The sequence below is a fragment of the Panthera tigris genome, chromosome B4 (assembly GCF_018350195.1).
Source record: "Panthera tigris isolate Pti1 chromosome B4, P.tigris_Pti1_mat1.1, whole genome shotgun sequence".
In the NCBI taxonomy this organism is placed as follows: Eukaryota; Metazoa; Chordata; class Mammalia; order Carnivora; family Felidae; genus Panthera; species Panthera tigris.
This window is the reverse complement of record NC_056666.1, coordinates 110,125,167-110,137,789: the sequence shown is the minus strand read 5'-3', so window position 1 is coordinate 110,137,789 and position 12,623 is coordinate 110,125,167.

Here is a 12,623-nt window from a genome sequence, read left to right as displayed (position 1 = left end):
AAGCTTTTTTGAGAATCTGGCCTAATCACCTATCTGATGCTACAACCTTTTGCTACTGAAACATCTTCAATTTTATTTAACAAGAATATTCTGGAAAATATTCTGTTAATAGAGACTTTGGGAGGATCTGATTTTGTTTGGTCAACCTAAACAAACCTACCAAATATAATTTTGACATTACTGTTTGCCTAGTTGTTGAGTATGATGACATTATTAAAAATGTGGTAAATTGCATAATTGGCCTCAATTTTTCACCTTGTCCCTATACCATATCATTTGTTGGGTGACTCTGAAGTTCATCTTACTAAGAGAGACATTGAGTGACCAACTGGTCCTGGTTAACCAAGGACTTTCCTGATTATAGCATTAAAATTTCTGTGTCTTGGGAATCCCCTTTGTCTCAGGCAACCTGGGATCATTGGTCACCCTTAGTTAAGTGTATTTTTACATCCTTCTACTTTGGGCTTGGCTATGTGACTTGCTTGGCCAACAGAATGAAGTAGAAATGACAGTGTGTCTGTTCTGAGCCTAAGATGTTAAGACTTTGCATGTTTGTGCTGTCTGTGCCTTTGCCATCACTATGAGAAAGACATATCCTGATTACCCCATTGGTCTAAGGAGGATGAGGGATGTGTGGAACAGAGCCAAACTCAGCAAAGCAGTCCAGCCAACCCCGGTTTATATCAGCCCATCCACGGCAAAGCTATATTTGCATGAGTGATAATAAATGGTTGTTATTTTAAATCACTGATATTTGTCATGCCTTATTACACAACAATAGTTGACCTATATGATTCAGTTTTATTAGTATCAGAAAGTGGGATAAAAGTTTTACATAGAGCAGCTCCTGCTTCCATGCCATGATGTAGTGTTATTATTTTACGGTTGGGAAAACTGATACATAGAAAGATGGAGTAAATGCCCAAGGCAAACCATGGTGCTGATTCCAATCATGTTTCCAACATAGTCCAATACCTTGAACCTCTAAAAACTTATCAACTGGGGCTCCTGGGTGGCTCAGTCAGTTAAGACTCTGACTCTTGGTTTTGGCTCAGGTCATGATCTCATGTTTTATGGTTCTGAGCCCCATATCGAGCTCTGTGCTGATGGTGCAGAGCCTGCTTGGGATTCTCTCTCTCTGCCCCTCCCCTGCTCTCTCTCTCAAAAATAAATAAACACTTTTAAAAAATAAAAAATAAAATATGTTATCAACTAATATAAGCTCACTGTGAAAGATTGAAGCAAATTAGAAATATAAATAAGAAAGAGTAAAGTGCCATCCTCTTCCCTCTGCCTCCTTCTTCTCATTTCTCCAATTCTTCCTCTTTGAAGTAATCACTATTAATCTCTTGGCATGAATCCCTCTGGGTGATTTTCTATACATTTTATAAACATATTTATTAAAATTTTTATGTGAGTGGAAATTACATATTGTTCTGCAGTGTCTTCCCCTTGGATTAACTTGGAGATCTTTCCACACTAATTCACACAGAAGCACTTTCTGCTCTTATAACAACTGCGAATCACTTTGTATAATGGTGAGTTTTCTCTTGACAATAAACATTTCAATTGATTCTAATTTTTCACTATTCGAAACAATTATTCCATGAACTTTCTTTTCATATGTCATTGTGCACATATGTATTTGTATAGAAAGAATTTTAGAAACTGATTTTGCTCAAAGCCAATTACACATCAGTGTTTGATAATTGTTTTTGTTGTTTAAATGAAATACTGTATGCAAAAACAAATGTAGACCAATACTTGTCCACCGTTAGGAAGTATTCCTCGGATATGGAGCTCTTTCCTGATTGTCCTTCCCTTGCTGGAATCATTTTGTAAGGCATTTATGGCAGCCTGTAAAGTGCATTAGCTGTACCTATTTGTCCCCAGATGAAGTGGGTTGTGTTGCTATCAGCTGTTGAATTTGTTGATCTCCCACTTTACATAGCACGAGTGATTCTTTGGAAGCTTTACCCACCATCTTAAAAGACTCCATCCCCTGCAGGTGTGTGTTGCTTAAACAACAGGTTGGTGATGAATTTCTTTCATGGAAACATGTGTCCCATTAGAGAATGAAATCATGGTATGCACTTGGGGTGCAAAGTCACTTTAAGGTAGGTTCAGTCACTATTTCAGATTAGATGGTTTAGACTTTTCAGTTTAGACTGTTCATAAGGGGTCTCATCTGAAAAGACTCAAAGTCTTGTAGCTCATATAGGTTCCTCTGGCTGGAAGGAAAAACTGGAAAGAGGAGTTTGAAAAGGGGAGGAGAGAAAGGGATGGAGAGGGATGGGATAAACATGTATAACATGCCTCCTATGGGTCAGGAATTCTTTCTTTGACTCAGAGCCATTGAGAATCATTCATGTGCCAGACATAATACAAAGCACTGGGGAGACAGAAATAAAAGAGGCTGTCTCACATAGCCTATGGTACACTGGGGAGACACCCATAAAAGGCAACAATCACTATGAGAAAATACTCAAAGCAACACGAGTACATAGAGAGGGTGCTAATGTTCCCAGGGATTCTGGGTAGATGTTCTAGGGCAAGTGGTCCCTACGCTAAGTTGGGGTGGGACATCCTGAGTGTCTTTCCTATTGAGACTGGGCTATGTGACTACCATGCTTCATGCATGATTCTGAGTATAGAAGTTGACAACTAGTTGGGGCTCATCGGCTGCTACTGCTCGTTATCTGATGAGCCCCTATGACATGTGGGGAACATCAGCAGGTGCTTGAAACCGGACCGTGAAAGAATCAGGTTTTACAAAGAGAGCACTGCCATCTTAGGTAATAATGACAGCAATGACACAGCACTTGCTGTATCGTATTCTGTCCTAGGAGTTTGGTGAATATTGAATTATTTAATCTCCACAACAAGACTATCAGGTAGGTTATAGTTTTTATTTTTTTTGAATATTTTTTCTTGAAGAAAAAAATATAGATGATACATATAGAAAAGGGCATAAATCCTGAGTGTACATTTCAATGAATTTTCATCAATTGAACATTCATGTGTAATTGTAACTCAGATAAAGAAGTAGAATATTGGTAGCATCCCAGAGACACCCCTACCTCCAGTTATTGCCCTCCTCCTCCTTGAGGCTAATCACTATCTTGTCATCATAGAATAGTTCTGCTTGTTTTTAAACTTTCTATAAATTGAATCATATGCTCTTTATGTACATGGAAACCAATACTCTTCTGTATCTGGCTTCTGCAGCCTAATGTTATATTTGCGAGATTTATCCACAGTGTTGCATGTAGCGGTAATTTATTTATTTTCATTGCTGTCAGTATTCCATTGTATAATTATACTGCAATTTATTTATGCACTTGTTTTTTTTTAAGTTTATTTATTTATTTTGAGAGAGAGAGCACGCAAACAAGGAAGGGGCAGAGAGAGAGGGAGAGAGAATCCCAAGCAGGCTCTGCACTGTCAGCACAGAGCCCAGTGTGGGGTCTGAACCCATGAACTAACTGTGAGATTATGACCGGAGCTGAAGTCAGATGCTTAACTGACTGAGCCATCCAGGTGCCCCTACACACTTCTTAACGTTAAAAAAATATAAGAGCTGTTTCTCGTTTGGGGCTAGAATTAATAGTGGTGTGACTTCAGTCCAATAAGAAATATGTGAGATTATATATATAACTCACATATATAAACTAGTATGTTGATTTCTGTTTGTTTCTATACCTAGAAGTGAAATTTCTAAGTTGTAAAGAATGTTGATGCTCAGCTTTAGCAGATGCTGCCAAACCATCGTTCATAAAGGTTGTGCCAGTTATCCTCGGCATGGGCATGGGGAGAGCTATTCCTTACCCCTTAGTCCAGTGCCTGCCACTCTTCTTTCCCACCCTTGGTCTTTCCTGCATTGAAACAAGCCTAACATGTATATATAGGCTTTGTCGACACAGCCACCCCTTGGCCACCCCTAGGATCAAGATTTGCACCTGCCAGGAATTTGATCTTCTTGAAAAATGGGCTTAAGGAAGAAGCCCATGCAGGCAAGAAATTCTGAAATCCTGGGTGTCTGGACTGTTGTCCAGGGGAGGAGAGGACATGCGTTCCGGGTGGGTATGTTCTTGGGCTCCACAGACTCCTTACTTCATAGGTTAGAGCAAAGCCAGAGTGCATCCCTCTCGACTAAGTCTGAGGACAGTATTGGGAGTCCCAGTAGTTCCACTTCTTCATCAAGACTTGATCTTGTTAGTCCTCTTTTTGTTAGCCATTCTGCTGGCTAAGTGGTGGCATCTCATTGTGGGTTGAACTGATGATCTGTGAGGCACAGCATTTTTTCCTTTAATTTTTTTTTTTTTTTTTTTTTTTTTTTTACCATTTGGATATGCTCTCTTGTGAAGTGTCTGTTCAACTGTTTCCCACAATTTTCTATTAGGTAGTTGGTTGTCATTATTATCTGAATCCGAAGCACAGAGAGGAAAAATAATTTCTTCCAAGGTGCCACAACTAGAAAATGGAAGCAAAGCTGGGTTTGAATCCAGGACATCTGACTTCACAGTCTACTCTCCTAATCCTCTCAGCTGGTCAGACAAGGAACCCAAATTGGAGTTTTTCATCTGTTATCATCCACCGATATATTGTTAGGACTTCCTCTTGCTGAGGAAAAGAGTTGTACTCAAGATGCCCGAGTGGAGATTACTTTAGATAACGTAAAATTACCACAAACTCGATGGCTTAAAATGACAGACGTTTACTCTCTTAGAGTTCTGGAGTTCGAAAGTCCAAAGGAGGTTTTATGAGACTGAACGCGAGGTTCTCTCTGTGGAGGCTCTAGGGGGAGTCCTTTTCTTTATCGGTTCCATCTTGCGCCTTGCTGCATTCCTTGACTCATGGCTCTTTGCTCTATCTTCAGGGCCAGAATCTTCTAGTCTCTCTCTACTTCACCATCATCTTCTTTGTGGTTACATCTTCTTCTGCCCACTTCCTATAAGGACATTTGTGATTGCCTTTCAGACCCACCTGGATAATCTAAGGTACTCGTCTCATCTCAAGATCCTTAACTCAGGGATCTCTAAAAAGACACTTTCTCTACACAAGACACTAGTCACAGGTTTCAGGACTAGAAATGAGATCTCTTTGGGGACCATTAGGAGCCTACCCTATCCCTCCACCATTTTAATTCTATATGTTTGTGTCATTTGTTTTTGCCTGTGAAGGTTTGCACTTGGATAAAAAACTGGTTTATTGCCTGATTCACGTATGGTCACTATCCGTCAAACCATTCAGAACACATCTGCTCAAAAATTTCTGTCTTTGTGGTTCCCACAAACCCCTTACTTACATAGGATCTGTTAAAGTGTTCTAGTCAGACACAAGGAATAGTTAGAATTTATGTCTTACCTCAGATATAAATTCTATAGATGATTCATGGGGTTTCTTACTGTAAAATCACCCTTCTTGGAAGCTTCCCCTTCTAGGAACCTAATATGCTTTCAAATTTTCTATTTAAAAAATGCCCTCCTGAGCCACTTCTGTTGTGTTCAAATAGCGAATCCTGGTCAGCAGTGACAGGAAGTTCACTTCCGTGCAAGGGCTGGCTGGTCCTGGGACACCTGTTGTGCCGTTAGCGAACACGAGATGTCTAACAGGTGCTGCCTGGCCCCCTGGGTGTCAGGTGGAACCTCAGCTGCTTCTTAGACCCAGGATCTTCATGGCTTTATCCAGAGGCCTGGAGTTCCCTCTCATCCTGCTTTTCATCTTCCACATGATTCGCATTGTGTGTGGTTTAAATCTGGGTCCCCAGGAGAACATTTTTATTCTGTAGCCATTCATTAGTTCATTCAACACATGTTCGCCAAGTGCCTACTTTGTACGTGCCAATTTGCTGGATGCTGCAGATGTAAGAATGAGTGGAGCATAGATCCTGCCCCCAGGATATCAAGTTTGTTTAGTTCAAATACGATAATTTTGCCTATTTTTTTTCAACAGCAACTGACAGAAACCAAATGCACACTGACTAAACGTTAAAGAATACATTTTGATTTAGATACTGGAAAAGTCCAGGGATGGTACTCTGTGTCAGTCAGAGTCTAAACAAAGAAGAATTCAGTCAGCAGTGGGCACATGCATGCACATATACACAGACACACAGCAGAGGATTTATTAGCAGAATCCAACCAATGCCAATGTAGAGGCTGGTTAAGCCGTTTCTGTAAGGCTGTGGTCTTCTTTTCCAGTGCTGGAGCTTAAAGACCTCAGGGCTAGCTGTCAGGCAGGGAAGCAAAGCGTAAAGTGGGTTACAGGAGTAAACTGAGTGCCTGTGACCACGAACCAGAACCTACGAGAATGGCCTGGAACCCATGTCAGTCTCTCACTACCCCCAGATCATACCGGATTTCTGCGAGGGTCCAGCAGAAGGAAACCTGGCACCCTTTGTTACAAAGCTAAATCTGCACGTGGTCCCACAGTCAGTGCAGCTGTGGGAGAATGCAGGGGGAAAGTGGAACAGGTGTAAATCTGGCTGCCGCCCCACAAAATACAAAGGCAAGTTCATAGATACTGTGCTGCAACAGCATTTCATGCCCCTGCCTTACCCTTTCAGGCATAAAAACGATATGACTGACTTCGCATCTACCTTCCAAAGCCCATGCAGAATGTCTTCGTGTTACACTCTAACCGAAAACATACAACGAAGGAGATGCTGGGAGATGTAGTTCATCATAGCCAAGGTGACGCATTTCCAAACAACTCCCATCCTGGCATGAGGAATGGCTGGCTGGAGGGGGTCCAAACAGTGTCCTCAGAAATCTCTCAGCTCTGTTTCTCTTCTGACTTTTCTTTCTCTTTCACGTTAGCTTTATAAGCCCAGTGGAAAGAGAGCCTGTCTTTCTCAACCGGTCACTTGACTTGTTTTATCAAGTCTTGGCTGTCACTTGTTGTCTGATTAACCCCAGGGAACGTAGCACTCTCACTGGGCAGCCCTGGGTCACTTGCCTTCTCCGGAAGTCAGAGTATGGGGTCAGACTCATTCTACCTCCAGGCACTAGGGATACAGGAGGGGTGGTTCTCCAAGAGAAAAGCAATGTATTGGTACTAAAAACAGCAAACTAAGCCCCAAACCAAAGTTCCCTAACAGAGATAGAAACTTAGGGAAAGGTGTTGCCACGGGACATGATTGCATCGGATATGTAAGCAGCTGGCTACATGAGAGTAAATGCTAGGCTGCAATCTGAAAGCACATGGTGTCTCTATTGTCTCTCTTGTTATCCAGCTATGTGGTCTCAGGCAAGTTGCTCAACCTCTCTGGAGATAAATTATCTCATTTGACAAGGAGAAAATTTAGCCTAGATTCATTAGTTCATCCAGAAAGCAATGATCAAATATTTAATCGTATGTCACACGCTGTGATAAACAGGAAGCCCTTAAGGAAGTTTTCATCTCATGAGAGAGACAGACAAATAAAGTTACAACACATATAATGGATGCAGAACAGGGAGAAAAAAGTACCTGTCTGGGGCAGAGGGGGTTGGAGGCTTCTTAGGGAAGAACATCTAAAGAAAGCCTTTTAAAGGACAAGTAAGGTCCTATTGGGGGATAGGTTGAGGGAGCTCATTCAGTTAGTGGTAGATATAAAGGTGCAGAGCTGTGGGGAAGCATGCCACATCAGAGGCGAACTTCAAGCCTTCGGAATGGTCAAGTGCAGGGCCCTTGTGGTCAACTAGCAAAAGATAAGTTCTCTGCTGAGGATGCAAATAAGAAGAATATTCTATGCCATGCTAAGGAGCATGGCCTTCATCTTACAGGAGGTGAGGCTCAATGTCACTGTTTTGAGCACGGAGTCTCATGAGTGATATTTAAGAAATTAGGTATCATTGAGAAAGAAAGAAGTGAGAGCAGAACAGGAGATGGGTTAGGAAATAATTTCTAGTATTCAGGTGACAGAGGCTGCAAGCCTGGACATGGGAAGAGGTATTCTGTTTGGAGTTAGGGGGTATTTAGGAGGCGACCTGTCAGGATTTACAGATATTCAATTGTGAAGAGAGAGCGGAAGAGAAAATGCCAATTTCCAGGTTCACAACCAAGATGAAACGGTGGGGCTACAACCATTAAGAATTGGAAAAACTGGAGGAGGAAGTTGGAAAGAGGTGGTGGGTGTTGAGTTCAGTTTGGAGTGTGCTGAATTAAAATAGCTTTCAGGATGCCCACGTGGAGAAATCCATGAGGACCAGAGCTTTTAACTTTTAAGAAGCCTTGATTTGATGTCATTTCAGTCATGTAGCTTTTTGAGCTTTTCTTATCTACTCATAAGGATGTAAGGATATATATCAGGAAGATATAAGACCTTGAGAAATGTTTGGTAGATATAATGTGTGTCTTAATGTACTTTTTCCACTGTTTAGGGGGAATGTACAAGCTGTATTTTATGATTCATACACTAAAAGAACTAAAATAACCCATGTATTCCTAGTTTCCCTTTAATTTCATCACAGAGGAAAATCGTAGAATAAGAAAGAAGAAATCTTTCTTTTTGATGATTCTTCATAAAAAGCTTTCTGCACTCCTCATCTGAATTGACAGTCCGTGTGACAAATTATTTTTGGTAAAGGAATAGGTTTTTGTCTTCAAAGTTATGGTAAGTAATGTATTATTACCATTCTTCACTATAAGAATGCAAAAGATACCCCACATAATGAGATCTTTACACTGCAATAAGAAGACAATCTACAGTCCTATTTCTAACTAAGTAGTCATTTTCTTAAAAAAAATCTTTTATTTATATAATGTTGCATGTAGCTAGAGACAGTAGGTTTGTGCTGAGCCACAGGAGTTCTTTCTAGAGTTGTGTCAAACACTACTGCATTTTAAAATGATTGTAAAAGTAAATTTGCCCAACATTTTGGGGGCCCTCTGTTCAATTTCAAGCAACTTGATGAAACACATACAAATGGAACAGATTTGAACATGATTGCATTTTGCCGGGGGTGGGGGAGCAGGGGAAGTTCACTGGGGTTAGGATTCATCTTTTCTTCTAATAGAGGGAAATTCAGAAGACTAAATCCAATCTTCACATTCCTGTAAGTTTTCTTTTTTGGGCTCAGGAAGGCAAAGGAATCACTACAAATGTACTCATCCATGGTAGTGTAGGGAACATCACGTTTCCCCCTTAACTCTTTCTTAAATTGGATTTATTGGCTTAACTGGAGCCAAGGTTCAGTGACTTTTGACATACTGAAAATTTGGATTCTGCTTGTTTATTATGAGCACCCAGAGTAGTTCATGAAATTGGCACTAAACACAGACATGATGTGTTTAAAAATCACGCCTGACCCACTATTCTGCCTACTGCAATGTGTAGCATAATGCAAGTGCTAATTACAGAGCTACTTAAGGTGGTTGTTTTTGTTTTTTTGCTAAATTAGCCAGCATTTGATTCCTGATTAGGATTTTAATATTGTTAAATTCCCATCACGTTTAATCTGACTCAGAAATTATCTGTATGAGACTATCAGCTCATTAACCCATCATCTCACTAATTTAATCATTTACTGCCTTTCAAAAGCTATTTGTCTCCTGCAGGAAAGAGATTCTGGGAGGTGGTGGCAGAAGTGTAAACTACAGGAAGGAAGAACAATGCAAGAAGATGAGAACTGGAAACTTCTAAATAACATGAGAACAACCTCATTTCTCATTTATTGAAACTATTTTAGTTATGTGCTTTGGGTAGACTTATATCTTATGCAGTCACTGAAGAGTTGGAAAGAAGTTCCCTTTCCCTCAAAACCTACTTGCTAGCGGAGGAATCTGTTTGGCACATATCATCACCTGTGGTCCAATGACTCCTTTTGGAATATTTTCGAAGACAGGACATCCTGCTCACTGCAAGGTGGCTTCAGAGGGTGCACAGTTTTCTTTCCCTGGAATCAGTCTTCCTGCTATGTCTATTTGATCTTTCTGCTACCCATTGGAAAGACCAGGAAGGGAGTCTCCCTCATACCTTTTTTTCTTATTTTAGCAAAATATCTTAGTTCCTTCAGTCTTTCTCCAAATAAAAACACATGTTGGATGAATGAAGGTAAGTAGGCCATTAGTGTGCTTATATTTTATAGACGAGAAAGTTGAGACTTGGAAAGTTATTGATTTGCCCAAAGTGCATATTTAGTAAAGGACAGAGCTACAGTTTGAGGAAAGACTTGTTACATTCCAAAGCTCTTGATTCTCAGAAATGACATCTGAATCAATTTAATAAACTATCAAGTTGATTCAGAGTACTGTGGAGAAGCCAGGCCAGATATTAGGTGTGGAACTCCTGAGTTTTGAATATGGAATGGTTTATATATTGTTTTTAAATAAATATATATGGGAGATTTAAAAAAAATGATGAAACAAGATTAGGACCTGAGGGATGTGGAGGGAGTGTTTGACATTTCCCATGTCTCAGAATTTAGGACCTAGAGGAATATGAGAGATCAATTGATCTGAAGTATGATCTTTTTAATTGGTCTTTATGTACATCTAACCACAGCCCCTTCTCAGTTCAGTTTTTATTATTTTTATAATTTTTTATTTTATTTTATTCCAGAATTCACAGTTTTTTAAAAAAATCCTATTATGGAATAGATATTTGTGATATTTTTTTTCTAGTTAAGACTTTGGGCTTGTCATTATTCTTGTTCGGTAATTTCTACCAGATCTTTGTGAGAACACCAAGGTTAAAATGTACTCAATATTGAACTCATTGCTCAGTTGTGTCTTTTCTCAGAACCCATTACAGTGAGATACTTAATTTCTTTTATCTGGACCCTATGTTCCTATCAGTATAGCCTAAGGCTATGTCTGATTCCCTCTGCACAACTTCAGGAGGGTTGGGAGATTACAGTTGGGGTTTAACCTAGGTGGTGGAGTTTTGGTAGATTCAAGACTGACCCAAGCTGTGGGAACCATAGGAATTAAAAGGATCATAAAAGATCAGAGATTGTGTGTGTGTGCATGTGTATATATGTGCATATGTACGTTTTATGTGCTTTAGAAGTTAAGTGAGCTATGTAAGCCAGAGTAGCCAAACAATCTCCAGAAGAGGAAAACTTCAGAAGCACACATGCCAACCTAGAATACAGGCCAAGGGATTGAAGTCCACGACAGATTGTGTCAGTAAAGATGGAGTGGGATAGGGGAGGAGAGGATTCTTTCACATTAATATGTTGTATGCAACATGATGGTTAATGATGATTATGATGATTGGACCATGATCCCTGCCAGAGTTCTGGAATAGAAGCCAGTACCTTGGGGAAGGTGCTGCCAAGGTTAGTTTGACTGTCAATTTCCCAGACAGGTCGTGCTGGGACTCAGTGCAGGTTGAACACCAGTAGGAAAATGGGAACGCCAATCCCAAAGTCAAAGCTCAAGTCAAGAACAGTCAGCGCCAAAGGTTGGGAGTTTGGGGAGGGCATAGCTTAGTGCAGACACACCATCAAGGCCCTCCAGATAACTGGCTTCATGGCCCCACAACTAATGTCAAGTCCTCTCCAGAAAATCCCAATGTGCTTACTTCCCAGTGAAGCCTACCTCAGTGGAAAAGGTGGACTGATAAGAATTAGCCAGAGGACCTCAGTACCTGCAGTTTGGTAAATGGAGAAGGCAAGATCCATGAATAGAGCCCGTGGGTCTATGCCCAGAGCTGTCTCATAGCTCCCTGGAACCACAACACTTTCACCCTCCTCAACTTCTCTTGTTTGGGTATCTCCTGCCACCACTTTATTGAAATTGCTTCTTTGAATATCGCTAGCAGATTCCTGATAGGTAGATCCAGAAGTTTTTTCTCAGTTCCCACTTTTCTTCCTGCTTTTAACAATTAACTCTGTCAGTCAATCCCTCCTTCCAATGCTTTCTTGTCCTATACATCTCTGGTTAATGACTCTCTCTCCTAGGAGAGCTCTTCTTCCTTGTTCTTGTGCAAATAAACTTGGTAGTTCCTATGACTCTGTTCTTCATTACCCGCTCTTCTCCCTTTTTACTGCCTCCTCCATGATTTCAACTATTTTCAGGGCTTCAAATATTTGTTCTATATGCATAATTCTCAAATCTGTATCATCAGGCCTGACTTTTTTGTTTCAGCCCCATATAGGAACTTTCTGTTTGGGAGCAAAATAATGACTATAAAACATGTTGAAATTAGTATGTTCACATTTGAACAAGAGGACCTGATTTCTGGGGAAAACTATGCTCTAGGCTAAAATAGGCACAATGGTGACATTTACAAAGAGATCAGTTCAACACAACTGGTTAAGAGATACTAGAAGATAAGGGCCCTTGGGTGGCTCAGTCGCTTAAGAGTCTGACTCTGGATTTTGGCTCAGGTCATGGTCTCAGGCTCGCGTATTGTTCTTACGGTTTGTGAGTTCCAGACCCACGTTAACTGTTCAGTGAGTTTGAGCCCCATGTTGGGCTCTGTGCTGACAGCACGGAGCCTACTTGGGATTTGCTCTCTTCCTCTCTCTCTCTGCCCCACTGCTGCTGCTTCTCTCTCTCTCTCTCTCTCTCTCTCTCTCTCTCAAAATAAATAAATAAGCTTTAAAAAAGATATACTAGAAGATAAATATCTGGGCTTTTCCATTTTAAAATAAATGTAATCTCAGAAGCATGATATGTGTCACCTCACA